Below are 13,909 nucleotides of genomic sequence, written 5' to 3'. Positions count from 1 at the left end.
CTTTATGATTTCCGGTAAAAAGTTCCAACGAAGGCAATCTAGGGTACTTGCAGACTTAATTTTCATATGAAAAAGTTATTTAGCAAATTAACTACATCGCCATTTTCTTTGTCTGACGCTCGTAATCCATTGATTTGCGACGTGGCGCATTTATTGCAGCCAGATCGTAGCCGTTTTGAAGGGAAAGAAACTTCTAATAACGTCCCTTACTTGATTTACGCAGCGGCTATTGCGTAAAAAAGATACGTCACAGTCGTAATGATAAATAATGTAACGTGAAAAAGTCAATAGCCTACGACACCGGGAGTTCCCAGGCGGCCCCCCATCCAAGTACTATCCCGGCCTCGACGATGCTTAACTTCCGTGGTCGGACGAGAACAGGTGTGTTCATCGTGGTATGGTCGTAGACAAACAAACGGGCAGATATCTACGATTTATTAGCACAATACATCGAAAATGGTTTAAACTTAAAAGGTCATATTTCTTGACTGGATCATCCGAAATAGGTCGTGTTTATGTGCATTTGAAAGCTCATTTCAAGCGCTATCCATTAATTACGACAACCATGCGCTTTAAGATTTCCGGTAAAAAGTTCCAACGAAGGCAATCTAGGGTACTTTCAGACTTAATTTTTATATGACAAAGTTAATTAGCAAATTAACTACATCGCCATTTTCTTTGTCTGACGCTCGTAATCCATTCATTTGCGACGTGGCGCATTTATTGCTGCCAGATCGTAGCCGTTTTGAAGGGAAAGAAACTTCTAATCACGTCCTTTACTAGATTTACTCAGCGGCTATTGCCTAAAAAAGATACGTCACAGTCGTAGTGATAAATAATGTAACGTGAAAAAGTCAATAGCCTACGACACCGGAAGTTCCCAGGCGGTCCCCCATCCAAGTACTATCCCGGCGCGACGATGCTTAACTTCCGTGATCGGACGAGAACAGGTGTGTTCATCGTGGTATGGTCGTAGACAAACAAACGGGCAGATATCTACGATTTATTAGCACATTACATCGAAAATGGTTCAAACTTTAAAGGTCATATTTCTTCACTGGATCATCCGAAATAGGTCGTGTTTATGTGCATTTGAAAGTTCTTTTTAAGAGCTATCAATTCGGTACGACAACCATGCGCTTTAAGATTTCCAGTAAAAGTTCCAACGAAGGAAATCTAGGGTACTTCCAGACTTAATTTTCATATGACAAAGTTAATTAGCAAAGTAACTACATCGCCATTTTCTTTGTCTGACGCTCGTAATCCATTCATTTGCGACGGGGCGCATTTATTGCAGCAAGATTGTAGCCGTTTTGAATGGAAAGAAACTTCTAATCACGTCCCTCACTTGATTTACTCAGGGGCTATTGCGTAAAAAAGATATGTCACAGTCGTAATGATAATTAATGTAACGTGAAAAAGTCAATAGCCTACGACACCGGGAGTTCCCAGGCGGTCCCCATCCAAGTACTATCCCGGCCCGACGATGCTTAACTTCCGTGATCGGACGAGAACAGGTGTGTTCATCGTGGTATGGTCGTAGACAAACAAACGGGCAGATATCTAAGATTTGATAGCACATTACATCGAAAATGGTTTAATCTTTAAAGGTCATATTTCTTGACTGGATCATCCGAAATAGGTCGTTTTTATGTGCATTTGAAAGCCCATTTCAAGCGCTATCCATTAATTACGACAACCATGCGCTTTAAGATTTCCGGTAAAAAGTTCCAACGAAGGCAATCTAGGGTACTTTCAGACTTAATTTTTATATGACAAAGTTAATTAGCAAATTAACTACATCGCCATTTTCTTTGTCTGACGCTCGTAATCCATTCATTTGCGACGTGGCGCATTTATTGCTGCCAGATCGTAGCCGTTTTGAAGGGAAAGAAACTTCTAATCACGTCCTTTACTAGATTTACTCAGCGGCTATTGCCTAAAAAAGATACGTCACAGTCGTAGTGATAAATAATGTAACGTGAAAAAGTCAATAGCCTACGACACCGGAAGTTCCCAGGCGGTCCCCATCCAAGTACTATCCCGGCCCGACGATGCTTAACTTCCGTGATCGGACGAGAACAGGTGTGTTCATCGTGGTATGGTCGTAGACAAACAAACGGGCAGATATCTAAGATTTGATAGCACATTACATCGAAAATGGTTTAATCTTTAAAGGTCATATTTCTTGACTGGATCATCCGAAATAGGTCGTTTTTATGTGCATTTGAAAGCCCATTTCAAGCGCTATCCATTAATTACGACAACCATGCGCTTTAAGATTTCCGGTAAAAAGTTCCAACGAAGGCAATCTAGGGTACTTTCAGACTTAATTTTTATATGACAAAGTTAATTAGCAAATTAACTACATCGCCATTTTCTTTGTCTGACGCTCGTAATCCATTCATTTGCGACGTGGCGCATTTATTGCTGCCAGATCGTAGCCGTTTTGAAGGGAAAGAAACTTCTAATCACGTCCTTTACTAGATTTACTCAGCGGCTATTGCCTAAAAAAGATACGTCACAGTCGTAGTGATAAATAATGTAACGTGAAAAAGTCAATAGCCTACGACACCGGAAGTTCCCAGGCGGTCCCCCATCCAAGTACTATCCCGGCGCGACGATGCTTAACTTCCGTGATCGGACGAGAACAGGTGTGTTCATCGTGGTATGGTCGTAGACAAACAAACGGGCAGATATCTACGATTTATTAGCACATTACATCGAAAATGGTTCAAACTTTAAAGGTCATATTTCTTCACTGGATCATCCGAAATAGGTCGTGTTTATGTGCATTTGAAAGTTCTTTTTAAGAGCTATCAATTCGGTATGACAACCATGCGCTTTAAGATTTCCAGTAAAAGTTCCAACGAAGGAAATCTAGGGTACTTCCAGACTTAATTTTCATATGACAAAGTTAATTAGCAAAGTAACTACATCGCCATTTTCTTTGTCTGACGCTCGTAATCCATTCATTTGCGACGGGGCGCATTTATTGCAGCAAGATTGTAGCCGTTTTGAATGGAAAGAAACTTCTAATCACGTCCCTCACTTGATTTACTCAGGGGCTATTGCGTAAAAAAGATATGTCACAGTCGTAATGATAATTAATGTAACGTGAAAAAGTCAATAGCCTACGACACCGGGAGTTCCCAGGCGGTCCCCATCCAAGTACTATCCCGGCCCGACGATGCTTAACTTCCGTGATCGGACGAGAACAGGTGTGTTCATCGTGGTATGGTCGTAGACAAACAAACGGGCAGATATCTAAGATTTGATAGCACATTACATCGAAAATGGTTTAATCTTTAAAGGTCATATTTCTTGACTGGATCATACGAAATAGGTCGTTTTTATGTGCATTTGAAAGCCCATTTCAAGCGCTATCCATTAATTACGACAACCATGCGCTTTAAGATTTCCGGTAAAAAGTTCCAACGAAGGCAATCTAGGGTACTTTCAGACTTAATTTTCATATGACAAAGTTATTTAGCAAATTAACTACATCGCCATTTTCTTTGTCTGACGCTCGTAATCCATTTATTTGCGACGTGGCGCATTTATTGCAGCAAGATTGTAGCCGTTTTGAAGGGAAAGCAACTTCTAGTCACGTCCCTTACTTGATTTACTCAGCGGCTATTGCGTAAAAAAGATACGTCACAGTCGTAATGATAAATAATGTAACGTGAAATTTTCAATAGCCTACGACACCGGAAGATCCCAGGCGATGCCCCATCCAAGTACTATCCCGACCCGACGATGCTTAACTTCCGTGATCGGACGAGAACAGGTGTGTTCATCGTGGTATGGTCGTAGAAAAACAAACGGGCAGATATCTACGATTTATTAGCACATTACATCGAAAATGGTTTAAACTTTAAAGGTCATATTTCTTGACTGGATCATCCGAAATAGGTCGTGTTTATGTGCGTTTGAAAGCTCATTTCAAGTGCTATCCATTAATTACGACAACCATGCGCTTTAAGATTTCCAATAAAAAGTTCCAACGAAGGCAATCTACGGTACTTTCAGACTTAATTTTCATATAACAAAGTTAATTAGCAAATTAACTACATCGCCATTTTCTTTGTCTGACGCTCGTAATCCATTCATTTGCGACGTGGCGCATTTGCTGCTGCCAGATCGTAGCCGTTTTGAAGGGAAAGAAACTTCTAATCACGTCCCTTACTTGATTTACTCAGCGGCTATTGCCTAAAAAAGATACGTCACAGTCGTAGTGATAAATAATGTGACGTGAAAAAGTCAATAGCCTACGACACCGAAAGTTACCAGGCGGTGCCCCATCCAAGTACTATCCCGGCCCGACGATGCTTAACTTCCGTGATCGGACGAGAACAGGTGTGTTCATCGTGGTATGGTCGTAGACAAACAAACGGGCAGATATCTACGATTTATTAGCACATTACATCGATAATGGTTCAAACTTTAAAGGTCATATTTGTTGACTGGATCATCCGAAATAGGTCGTGTTTATGTGCATTTGAAAGCTCTTTTTAAGCGCTAACGATTCGGTACGACAACCATGCGCTTTAAGATTTCCGGTAAAAGTTCCAACGAAGGAAATCTAGGGTACTTTCAGACTTAATTTTCATATGACAAAGTTAATTAGCAAATTAACTACATCGCCATTTTCTTTGTCTGACGCTCGTAATCCATTCATTTGCGACGTGGCGCATTTATTGCTGCCAGATCGTAGCCGTTTTGAAGGGAAGAAACTTCTAATCACGTCCCTTGCTCGATTTACTCAGCGGCTATTGCCTAAAAAAGATACGTCACAGTCGTAGTGATAAATAATGTAACGTGAAAAAGTCAATAGCCTACGACACCGGAAGTTACCAGGCAGTCCCCCATCCAAGTACTATCCCGGCCCGACGATGCTTAACTTCCGTGATCGGACGAGAACAGGTGTGTTCATCGTGGTATGGTCGTAGACAAACAAACGGGCAGATATCTACGATTTATTAGCACATTGCATCGAAAATGGTTCAAACTTTAAAGGTCATATTTCTTGACTGGATCATCCGAAATAGGTCGTGTTTATGTGCATTTGAAAGCTCTTTTTAAGCGCTATCGATTCGGTACGACAACCATGCGCTTTAAGATTCCGGTAAAAGTTCCAACGAAGGAAATCTAGGGTACTTGCAGACTTAATTTTCATATGACAAAGTTAATTAGCAAAGTAACTACATCGCCATTTTCTTTGTCTGACGCTCGTAATCCATTCATTTGCGACGTGGCGCATTTATTGCAGCAAGATTGTAGCCGTTTTGAATGGAAAGAAACTTCTAATCACGTCCTTTACTTGATTTACTCAGCGGCTATTGCGTAAAAAAGATATGTCACAGTCGTAATGATAAATAATGTAACGTGAAAAAGTCAATAGCCTACGACACCGGGAGTTCCCAGGCGGTCCCCCATCCAAGTACTATCCCGGCCTGACGATGCTTAACTTCCGTGATCGGACGAGAACAGGTGTGTTCATCGTGGTATGGTCGTAGACAAACAAACAGGCAGATATCTACGATTTATTAGCACATTACATCGAAAATGGTTCAAACTTTAAAGGTCATATTTCTTGACTGGATCATCCGAAATAGGTCGTGTTTATGTGCATTTGAAAGCTCTTTTTAAGCGCTATCGATTCTTGTCAACAATAATGCGCTTTATGATTTCCGGTAAAAAGTTCCAACGAAGGCAATCTAGGGTACTTGCAGACTTAATTTTCATATGACAAAGTTATTTAGCAAATTAACTACATCGCCATTTTCTTTGTCTGACGCTCGTAATCCATTGATTTGCGACGTGGCGCATTTATTGCAGCCAGATCGTAGCCGTTTTGAAGGGAAAGAAACTTCTAATAACGTCCCTTACTTGATTTACGCAGCGGCTATTGCGTAAAAAAGATACGTCACAGTCGTAATGATAAATAATGTAACGTGAAAAAGTCAATAGCCTACGACACCGGGAGTTCCCAGGCGGCCCCCCATCCAAGTACTATCCCGGCCTCGACGATGCTTAACTTCCGTGGTCGGACGAGAACAGGTGTGTTCATCGTGGTATGGTCGTAGACAAACAAACGGGCAGATATCTACGATTTATTAGCACAATACATCGAAAATGGTTTAAACTTTAAAGGTCATATTTCTTGACTGGATCATCCGAAATAGGTCGTGTTTATGTGCATTTGAAAGCTCATTTCAAGCGCTATCCATTAATTACGACAACCATGCGCTTTAAGATTTCCGGTAAAAAGTTCCAACGAAGGCAATCTAGGGTACTTGCAGACTTAATTTTCATATGACAAAGTTATTTAGCAAATTAACTACATCGCCATTTTCTTTGTCTGACGCTCGTAATCCATTGATTTGCGACGTGGCGCATTTATTGCAGCCAGATCGTAGCCATTTTGAAGGGAAAGAAACTTCTAATAACGTCCCTTACTTGATTTACGCAGCGGCTATTGCGTAAAAAAGATACGTCACAGTCGTAATGATAAATAATGTAACGTGAAAAAGTCAATAGCCTACGACACCGGGAGTTCCCAGGCGGCCCCCCATCCAAGTACTATCCCGGCCTCGACGATGCTTAACTTCCGTGGTCGGACGAGAACAGGTGTGTTCATCGTGGTATGGTCGTAGACAAACAAACGGGCAGATATCTACGATTTATTAGCACAATACATCGAAAATGGTTTAAACTTTAAAGGTCATATTTCTTGACTGGATCATCCGAAATAGGTCGTGTTTATGTGCATTTGAAAGCTCATTTCAAGCGCTATCCATTAATTACGACAACCATGCGCTTTAAGATTTCCGGTAAAAAGTTCCAACGAAGGCAATCTAGGGTACTTTCAGACTTAATTTTTATATGACAAAGTTAATTAGCAAAGTAACTACATCGCCATTTTCTTTGTCTGACGCTCGTAATCCATTCATTTGCGACGTGGCGCATTTATTGCAGCAAGATTGTAGCCGTTTTGAATGGAAAGAAACTTCTAATCACGTCCTTTACTTGATTTACTCAGCGGCTATTGCGTAAAAAAGATATGTCACAGTCGTAATGATAAATAATGTAACGTGAAAAAGTCAATAGCCTACGACACCGGGAGTTCCCAGGCGGTCCCCCATCCAAGTACTATCCCGGCCCGACGATGCTTAACTTCCGTGATCGGACGAGAACAGGTGTGTTCATCGTGGTATGGTCGTAGACAAACAAACAGGCAGATATCTACGATTTATTAGCACATTACATCGAAAATGGTTCAAACTTTAAAGGTCATATTTCTTGACTGGATCATCCGAAATAGGTCGTGTTTATGTGCATTTGAAAGCTCTTTTTAAGCGCTATCGATTCTTGTCAACAATAATGCGCTTTATGATTTCCGGTAAAAAGTTCCAACGAAGGCAATCTAGGGTACTTGCAGACTTAATTTTCATATGACAAAGTTATTTAGCAAATTAACTACATCGCCATTTTCTTTGTCTGACGCTCGTAATCCATTGATTTGCGACGTGGCGCATTTATTGCAGCCAGATCGTAGCCGTTTTGAAGGGAAAGAAACTTCTAATAACGTCCCTTACTTGATTTACGCAGCGGCTATTGCGTAAAAAAGATACGTCACAGTCGTAATGATAAATAATGTAACGTGAAAAAGTCAATAGCCTACGACACCGGGAGTTCCCAGGCGGCCCCCCATCCAAGTACTATCCCGGCCTCGACGATGCTTAACTTCCGTGGTCGGACGAGAACAGGTGTGTTCATCGTGGTATGGTCGTAGACAAACAAACGGGCAGATATCTACGATTTATTAGCACAATACATCGAAAATGGTTTAAACTTTAAAGGTCATATTTCTTGACTGGATCATCCGAAATAGGTCGTGTTTATGTGCATTTGAAAGCTCATTTCAAGCGCTATCCATTAATTACGACAACCATGCGCTTTAAGATTTCCGGTAAAAAGTTCCAACGAAGGCAATCTAGGGTACTTGCAGACTTAATTTTCATATGACAAAGTTATTTAGCAAATTAACTACATCGCCATTTTCTTTGTCTGACGCTCGTAATCCATTGATTTGCGACGTGGCGCATTTATTGCAGCCAGATCGTAGCCGTTTTGAAGGGAAAGAAACTTCTAATAACGTCCCTTACTTGATTTACGCAGCGGCTATTGCGTAAAAAAGATACGTCACAGTCGTAATGATAAATAATGTAACGTGAAAAAGTCAATAGCCTACGACACCGGGAGTTCCCAGGCGGCCCCCCATCCAAGTACTATCCCGGCCTCGACGATGCTTAACTTCCGTGGTCGGACGAGAACAGGTGTGTTCATCGTGGTATGGTCGTAGACAAACAAACGGGCAGATATCTACGATTTATTAGCACAATACATCGAAAATGGTTTAAACTTTAAAGGTCATATTTCTTGACTGGATCATCCGAAATAGGTCGTGTTTATGTGCATTTGAAAGCTCATTTCAAGCGCTATCCATTAATTACGACAACCATGCGCTTTAAGATTTCCGGTAAAAAGTTCCAACGAAGGCAATCTAGGGTACTTTCAGACTTAATTTTTATATGACAAAGTTAATTAGCAAAGTAACTACATCGCCATTTTCTTTGTCTGACGCTCGTAATCCATTCATTTGCGACGTGGCGCATTTATTGCAGCAAGATTGTAGCCGTTTTGAATGGAAAGAAACTTCTAATCACGTCCTTTACTTGATTTACTCAGCGGCTATTGCGTAAAAAAGATATGTCACAGTCGTAATGATAAATAATGTAACGTGAAAAAGTCAATAGCCTACGACACCGGGAGTTCCCAGGCGGTCCCCCATCCAAGTACTATCCCGGCCCGACGATGCTTAACTTCCGTGATCGGACGAGAACAGGTGTGTTCATCGTGGTATGGTCGTAGACAAACAAACAGGCAGATATCTACGATTTATTAGCACATTACATCGAAAATGGTTCAAACTTTAAAGGTCATATTTCTTGACTGGATCATCCGAAATAGGTCGTGTTTATGTGCATTTGAAAGCTCTTTTTAAGCGCTATCGATTCTTGTCAACAATAATGCGCTTTATGATTTCCGGTAAAAAGTTCCAACGAAGGCAATCTAGGGTACTTGCAGACTTAATTTTCATATGACAAAGTTATTTAGCAAATTAACTACATCGCCATTTTCTTTGTCTGACGCTCGTAATCCATTGATTTGCGACGTGGCGCATTTATTGCAGCCAGATCGTAGCCGTTTTGAAGGGAAAGAAACTTCTAATAACGTCCCTTACTTGATTTACGCAGCGGCTATTGCGTAAAAAAGATATGTCACAGTCGTAATGATAAATAATGTAACGTGAAAAAGTCAATAGCCTACGACACCAGGAGTTCCCACGCGGTATCCCATCCAAGTACTATCCCGACCCGACGATGCTTAACTTCCGTGATCGGACAAGAACAGGTGTGTTCATCGTGGTATGGTCGTAGACAAACAAACGGGCAGATATTTACGATTTATTAGCACATTACATCGAAAATGGTTCGAACTTTAAAGATCATAATTCTTGACTGGGTGATCGGAAATAGTTCGTGTTTATGTGCATTTGAAAGCTCTTTTTAAGCGCTATCGATTCTTTACGACAATAATGCGCTTTAAGATTTCCGGTAAAAAGTTCCAACGAAGGCAATCTAGGGTACTTTCAGACTTAATTTTCATATGACAAAGTTAATTAGCAAATTAACTACATCGCCATTTTCTTTGTCTGACGCTCGTAATCCATTCATTTGCGACGTGGCGCATTTATTGCTGCCAGATCGTAGCCGTTTTGAAGGGAAAGCAACTTCTAATCACGTCCCTTACTTGATTTACTCAGCGGCTATTGCCTAAAAACGATACGTCACAGTCGTAGTGATAAATAATGTAACGTGAAAAAGTCAATAGCCTACGACACCGGAAGTTCCCAGGCGGTCCCCCATCCAAGTACTATCCCGGCCCGACGATGCTTAACTTCCGTGATCGGACGAGAACAGGTGTGTTCATCGTGGTATGGTCGTAGAGAAACAAACGGGCAGATATCTACGATTTATTAGCACATTACATCGAAATTGGTTCAAATTTTAAAGGTCATATTTCTTGACTGGATCATCCGAAATAGGTCGTGTTTATGTGCATTTGAAAGCGCTTTTCAAGCGCTATCCATGAATTACGACAACCATGCGCTTTAAGATTTCCGGTAAAAGTTCCAACGAAGGCAATTTAGGGTACTTTTAGACTTAATTTTCATATGACTAAGTTAATTAGCAAAGTAACTACATCGCCATTTTCTTTGTCTGACGCTCGTAATCCATTTATTTGCGACGTGGCGCATTTATTGCAGCAAGATTGTAGCCGTTTTGAATGGAAAGAAACTTCTAATCACGTCCTTTACTTGATTTACTCAGCGGCTATTGCGTAAAAAAGATATGTCACAGTCGTAATGATAAATAATGTAACGTGAAAAAGTCAATAGCCTACGACACCGGGAGTTCCGACTCGGTATCCCATCCAAGTACTATCCCGGCCCGACGATGCTTAACTTCCGTGATCGGACGAGAACAGGTGTGTTCATCGTGGTATGGTCGTAGACAAACAAACGGGCAGATATCTACGATTTATTAGCACATTACATCGAAATTAGTTCGAACTTTAAAGATCATAATTCTTGACTGGGTGATCGGAAATAGTTCGTGTTTATGTGCATTTGAAAGCTCCTTTTAAGCGCTATCGATTCTTTACGACAATAATGCGCTTTAAGATTTCCGGTAAAAAGTTCCAACGTAGGCAATCTAGGGTACTTTCAGACTTAATTTTCATATGACAAAGTTAGTTAGCAAAGTAAGTACATCGCCATTTTCTTTGTCTGATGCTCGTAATCCATTCATTTGCGACGTGGCGCATTTATTGCAGCACGATTGTAGCCGTTTTGAAGGGAAAGCAACTTCTAATCATGTCTCTTTCTTGATTTACTCAGCGGCTATTGCGTAAAAAAGATACGTCACTGTCGTAATGATAAATAATGTAACGTGAAAAGGTCAATAGCCTACGACACCAGGAGTTCCCAGGCGGTCCCCCATCCAAGTACTATCCCGGCCCGACGATGCTTAACTTCCGTGATCGGACGAGAACAGGTGTGTTTATCGTGGTAGGGTCGTAGACAATCAAACGGGCAGATATCTACGATTTATTAGCACATTACATCGAAAATGGTTCAAACTTTAAAGGTCATATTTCTTGACTGGATCATCCGAAATAGGTCGTGTTTATGTGCATTTGAAAGCTCTTTTTAAGCGCTATCGATTCTTTACGACAACCATGCGCTTTAAGATTTCCGGTAAAAAGTTCCAACGAAGGAAATCTAGGGTACTTTCAGACTTAATTTTCATATGACAAAGTTAATTAGCAAAGTAACTACATCGCCGTTTTCTTTGTCTGACGCTCGTAATCCATTCATTTGCGACGTGGCGCATTTATTGCAGCAAGATTGTAGCCTTTTTGAAGGGAAAGCAACTTCTAATCACGTCCCTTACTTGATTTACTCGGCGGCTATTGCGTAAAAAAGATACGTCACAGTCGTAATGATAAATAATGTAACGTGAAAAAGTCAATAGCCTACGACACCGGGAGATCCCAGGCGGTCCCCCATCCAAGTACTATCCCGCCCCGACGATGCTTAACTTCCGTGATCGGACAAGAACAGGTGTGTTCATCGCGGTATGGTCGTAGACAAACACCAGGGCAGATATCTACGATTTATTAGAACATTACATCGAAAATGGTTCGAACTTTAAAGATCATAATTCTTGACTGGGTGATCGGAAATAGTTCGTGTTTATGTGCATTTGAAAGCTCCTTTTAAGCGCTATCGATTCTTTACGACAATAATGCGCTTTAAGATTTCCGGTAAAAAGTTCCAACGAAGGAAATCTAGGGTACTTTCAGACTTAATTTTCATATGACAAAGTTAATTAGCAAAGTAACTACATCGCCATTTTCTTTGTCTGACGCTCGTAATCCATTTATTTGCGACGTGGCGCATTTATTGCAGCAAGATTGTAACCGTTTTGAAGGGAAAGCAACTTCTAATCACGTCCCTTACTTGATTTACTCAGCGGCTATTGCGTAAAAAAGATACGTCACAGTCGTAATGATAAATAATGTAACGTGAAATAGTCAATAGCCTACGACACCGGGAGATCCCAGGCGGTCCCCCATCCAAGTACTATCCCGGCCCGACAATGCTTAACTTCCGTGATCGGACAAGAACAGGTGTGTTCATCGTGGTATGGTCGTAGACAAACAAACGGGCAGATATCTACGATTTATTAGCACATTACATCGAAAATGGTTCAAATTTTAAAGGTCATATTTCTTGACTGGATCATTCGAAATAGGTCGTGTTTATGTGCATTTGACAGCTCTTTTTAAGCGCTATCGATTCTTTACAACAATAATGCGCTTTATGATTTCCGGTAAAAAGTTCCAACAGAGGCAATCTAGTGTACTTGCAGACTTAATTTTCATATGACATAGTTAATTAGCAAAGTAACTACATCGCCATTTTCTTTGTCTGACGCTCTTAATCCATTCATTTGCGACGTGGCGCATTTATTGCAGCAAGATTGTAGCCCTTTTTAAGGGAAAGAAGCTTCTAATCATGTCCCTTACTTGATTTACTCGGCGGCTATTGCGTAAGAAAGATACGTCCCAGTCGTAATGATAAATAATGTAACGTGAAAAAGTCAATAGCCTACGACACCGGGATATCCCAGGCGGTCCCCCATCCAAGTACTATCCCGCCCCGACGATGCTTAACTTCCGTGATCGGACAAGAACAGGTGTGTTCATCGTGGTATGGTCGTAGACAAACAAACGGGCAGATATCTACGATTTATTAGCACATTACATCGAAAATGGTTTAAACTTTAAAGGTCATATTTCTTGACAGGAATATCCGAAATAGGTCGTGTTTATGTGCATTTGAAAGCTCTTTTCAAGCGCTATTCATTATTTACGACAACCATGCGCTTTAAGATTTCGGGTAAAAAGTTCCAACGAAGGCAATCTAGGGTACTTTCCGACTTAATTTTCATATGACAAAGTTAATTAGCAAAGTAACTACATCGCCATTTTCTTTGTCTGACGCTCGTAATCCATATATTTGCGACGTGGCGCATTTATTGCAGCAAGATTGTAGCCTTTTTGAAGGGAAAGCAACTTCCAATCACGTCCCTTACTTGATTTACTCAGCGGCTATTGCGTAAAAAAGATACGTCACAGTCGTAATGATAAATAATGTAACGTGAAAAAGTCAATAGCCTACGACACCGGGCGTTCCCAGGCGGTTCCCCATCCAGGTACTATCCCGGCCCGACGATGCTTAACTTCCCTGATCGGACGAGAACAGGTGTGTTCATCGTGGTATGGTCGTAGACAAACAAACCGGCATATATCTACGATTTATTAGCACATTACATCGAAAATGGTTTAAACTTTAAAGGTCATATTTCTTGACTGGATTATCCTAAATAGGTCGTGTTTATGTGCATTTGAAACCTCTTTTCAAGCGCTATTCATTATTTACGACAACCATGCGCTTTAAGATTTCCGGTAAAAAGTTCCAACGAAGGCAATCTAGGGTAATTTCAGACTTAATTTTCATATGACAAAGTTAATTAGCAAAGTAACTACATCGCCATTTTCTTTGTCTGACGCTCTTAATCCATTCATTTGCGACGTGGCGCATTTATTGCAGCAAGATTGTAGCCCTTTTTAAGGGAAAGAAACTTCTAATCACGTCCCTTACTTGATTTACTCAGCGGCTATTGCGTAAAAAAGATACGTCACAGTCGTA

The 13,909-nt window shown here is 40.9% G+C and overlaps 21 non-coding genes and 3 pseudogenes across 21 annotated transcripts; all 24 read right to left on the bottom strand.

Moving 5' to 3' along the window:
* Positions 1-289: 289 nt before the first annotated feature.
* LOC130617972 (5S ribosomal RNA) lies at positions 290-409 on the bottom strand. Its single transcript, XR_008979048.1, has one exon. It is a non-coding gene; the product is annotated as a 5S ribosomal RNA (ribosomal RNA).
* Positions 410-859: 450 nt separating this feature from the next.
* LOC130617329 (5S ribosomal RNA) lies at positions 860-978 on the bottom strand. The gene has a single exon (XR_008978406.1). It is a non-coding gene; the product is annotated as a 5S ribosomal RNA (ribosomal RNA).
* A 449-nt stretch (positions 979-1,427) lies between these two features.
* LOC130616923 (5S ribosomal RNA) lies at positions 1,428-1,545 on the bottom strand. The gene has a single exon (XR_008978001.1). It is a non-coding gene; the product is annotated as a 5S ribosomal RNA (ribosomal RNA).
* Positions 1,546-1,995: 450 nt separating this feature from the next.
* LOC130617326 (5S ribosomal RNA) lies at positions 1,996-2,113 on the bottom strand. Its single transcript, XR_008978404.1, has one exon. It is a non-coding gene; the product is annotated as a 5S ribosomal RNA (ribosomal RNA).
* A 450-nt stretch (positions 2,114-2,563) lies between these two features.
* LOC130617328 (5S ribosomal RNA) lies at positions 2,564-2,682 on the bottom strand. Its single transcript, XR_008978405.1, has one exon. It is a non-coding gene; the product is annotated as a 5S ribosomal RNA (ribosomal RNA).
* Positions 2,683-3,131: 449 nt separating this feature from the next.
* On the bottom strand, positions 3,132-3,249 carry LOC130616922 (5S ribosomal RNA). The gene has a single exon (XR_008978000.1). It is a non-coding gene; the product is annotated as a 5S ribosomal RNA (ribosomal RNA).
* A 450-nt stretch (positions 3,250-3,699) lies between these two features.
* LOC130618575 (5S ribosomal RNA) lies at positions 3,700-3,818 on the bottom strand (annotated as a pseudogene).
* Positions 3,819-4,268: 450 nt separating this feature from the next.
* On the bottom strand, positions 4,269-4,387 carry LOC130618153 (5S ribosomal RNA). The gene has a single exon (XR_008979228.1). It is a non-coding gene; the product is annotated as a 5S ribosomal RNA (ribosomal RNA).
* Positions 4,388-4,835: 448 nt separating this feature from the next.
* LOC130617805 (5S ribosomal RNA) lies at positions 4,836-4,954 on the bottom strand. Its single transcript, XR_008978881.1, has one exon. It is a non-coding gene; the product is annotated as a 5S ribosomal RNA (ribosomal RNA).
* A 448-nt stretch (positions 4,955-5,402) lies between these two features.
* On the bottom strand, positions 5,403-5,521 carry LOC130616394 (5S ribosomal RNA). Its single transcript, XR_008977477.1, has one exon. It is a non-coding gene; the product is annotated as a 5S ribosomal RNA (ribosomal RNA).
* A 450-nt stretch (positions 5,522-5,971) lies between these two features.
* Positions 5,972-6,091, bottom strand: LOC130617971 (5S ribosomal RNA). Its single transcript, XR_008979046.1, has one exon. It is a non-coding gene; the product is annotated as a 5S ribosomal RNA (ribosomal RNA).
* A 450-nt stretch (positions 6,092-6,541) lies between these two features.
* Positions 6,542-6,661, bottom strand: LOC130617970 (5S ribosomal RNA). The gene has a single exon (XR_008979045.1). It is a non-coding gene; the product is annotated as a 5S ribosomal RNA (ribosomal RNA).
* Positions 6,662-7,111: 450 nt separating this feature from the next.
* LOC130615028 (5S ribosomal RNA) lies at positions 7,112-7,230 on the bottom strand. Its single transcript, XR_008976118.1, has one exon. It is a non-coding gene; the product is annotated as a 5S ribosomal RNA (ribosomal RNA).
* Positions 7,231-7,680: 450 nt separating this feature from the next.
* LOC130617969 (5S ribosomal RNA) lies at positions 7,681-7,800 on the bottom strand. Its single transcript, XR_008979044.1, has one exon. It is a non-coding gene; the product is annotated as a 5S ribosomal RNA (ribosomal RNA).
* A 450-nt stretch (positions 7,801-8,250) lies between these two features.
* On the bottom strand, positions 8,251-8,370 carry LOC130617968 (5S ribosomal RNA). Its single transcript, XR_008979043.1, has one exon. It is a non-coding gene; the product is annotated as a 5S ribosomal RNA (ribosomal RNA).
* Positions 8,371-8,820: 450 nt separating this feature from the next.
* Positions 8,821-8,939, bottom strand: LOC130615025 (5S ribosomal RNA). Its single transcript, XR_008976116.1, has one exon. It is a non-coding gene; the product is annotated as a 5S ribosomal RNA (ribosomal RNA).
* A 450-nt stretch (positions 8,940-9,389) lies between these two features.
* Positions 9,390-9,508, bottom strand: LOC130617542 (5S ribosomal RNA). The gene has a single exon (XR_008978620.1). It is a non-coding gene; the product is annotated as a 5S ribosomal RNA (ribosomal RNA).
* Positions 9,509-9,958: 450 nt separating this feature from the next.
* LOC130616768 (5S ribosomal RNA) lies at positions 9,959-10,077 on the bottom strand. Its single transcript, XR_008977847.1, has one exon. It is a non-coding gene; the product is annotated as a 5S ribosomal RNA (ribosomal RNA).
* A 449-nt stretch (positions 10,078-10,526) lies between these two features.
* LOC130617352 (5S ribosomal RNA) lies at positions 10,527-10,645 on the bottom strand. The gene has a single exon (XR_008978429.1). It is a non-coding gene; the product is annotated as a 5S ribosomal RNA (ribosomal RNA).
* Positions 10,646-11,095: 450 nt separating this feature from the next.
* Positions 11,096-11,214, bottom strand: LOC130616892 (5S ribosomal RNA). The gene has a single exon (XR_008977972.1). It is a non-coding gene; the product is annotated as a 5S ribosomal RNA (ribosomal RNA).
* Positions 11,215-11,664: 450 nt separating this feature from the next.
* On the bottom strand, positions 11,665-11,783 carry LOC130618445 (5S ribosomal RNA; annotated as a pseudogene).
* Positions 11,784-12,233: 450 nt separating this feature from the next.
* LOC130617947 (5S ribosomal RNA) lies at positions 12,234-12,352 on the bottom strand. Its single transcript, XR_008979022.1, has one exon. It is a non-coding gene; the product is annotated as a 5S ribosomal RNA (ribosomal RNA).
* Positions 12,353-12,802: 450 nt separating this feature from the next.
* LOC130618399 (5S ribosomal RNA) lies at positions 12,803-12,921 on the bottom strand (annotated as a pseudogene).
* A 450-nt stretch (positions 12,922-13,371) lies between these two features.
* Positions 13,372-13,490, bottom strand: LOC130617932 (5S ribosomal RNA). The gene has a single exon (XR_008979008.1). It is a non-coding gene; the product is annotated as a 5S ribosomal RNA (ribosomal RNA).
* Between the last annotated feature and the right edge of the window lie 419 nt (positions 13,491-13,909).

This window comes from Hydractinia symbiolongicarpus, chromosome 11 (genome assembly GCF_029227915.1).
Source record: "Hydractinia symbiolongicarpus strain clone_291-10 chromosome 11, HSymV2.1, whole genome shotgun sequence".
Classification (NCBI taxonomy): domain Eukaryota; kingdom Metazoa; phylum Cnidaria; class Hydrozoa; order Anthoathecata; family Hydractiniidae; genus Hydractinia; species Hydractinia symbiolongicarpus.
The sequence above is the reverse complement of the archived record's forward strand: the minus strand, read 5'-3'. Positions and strand labels throughout refer to the sequence as shown.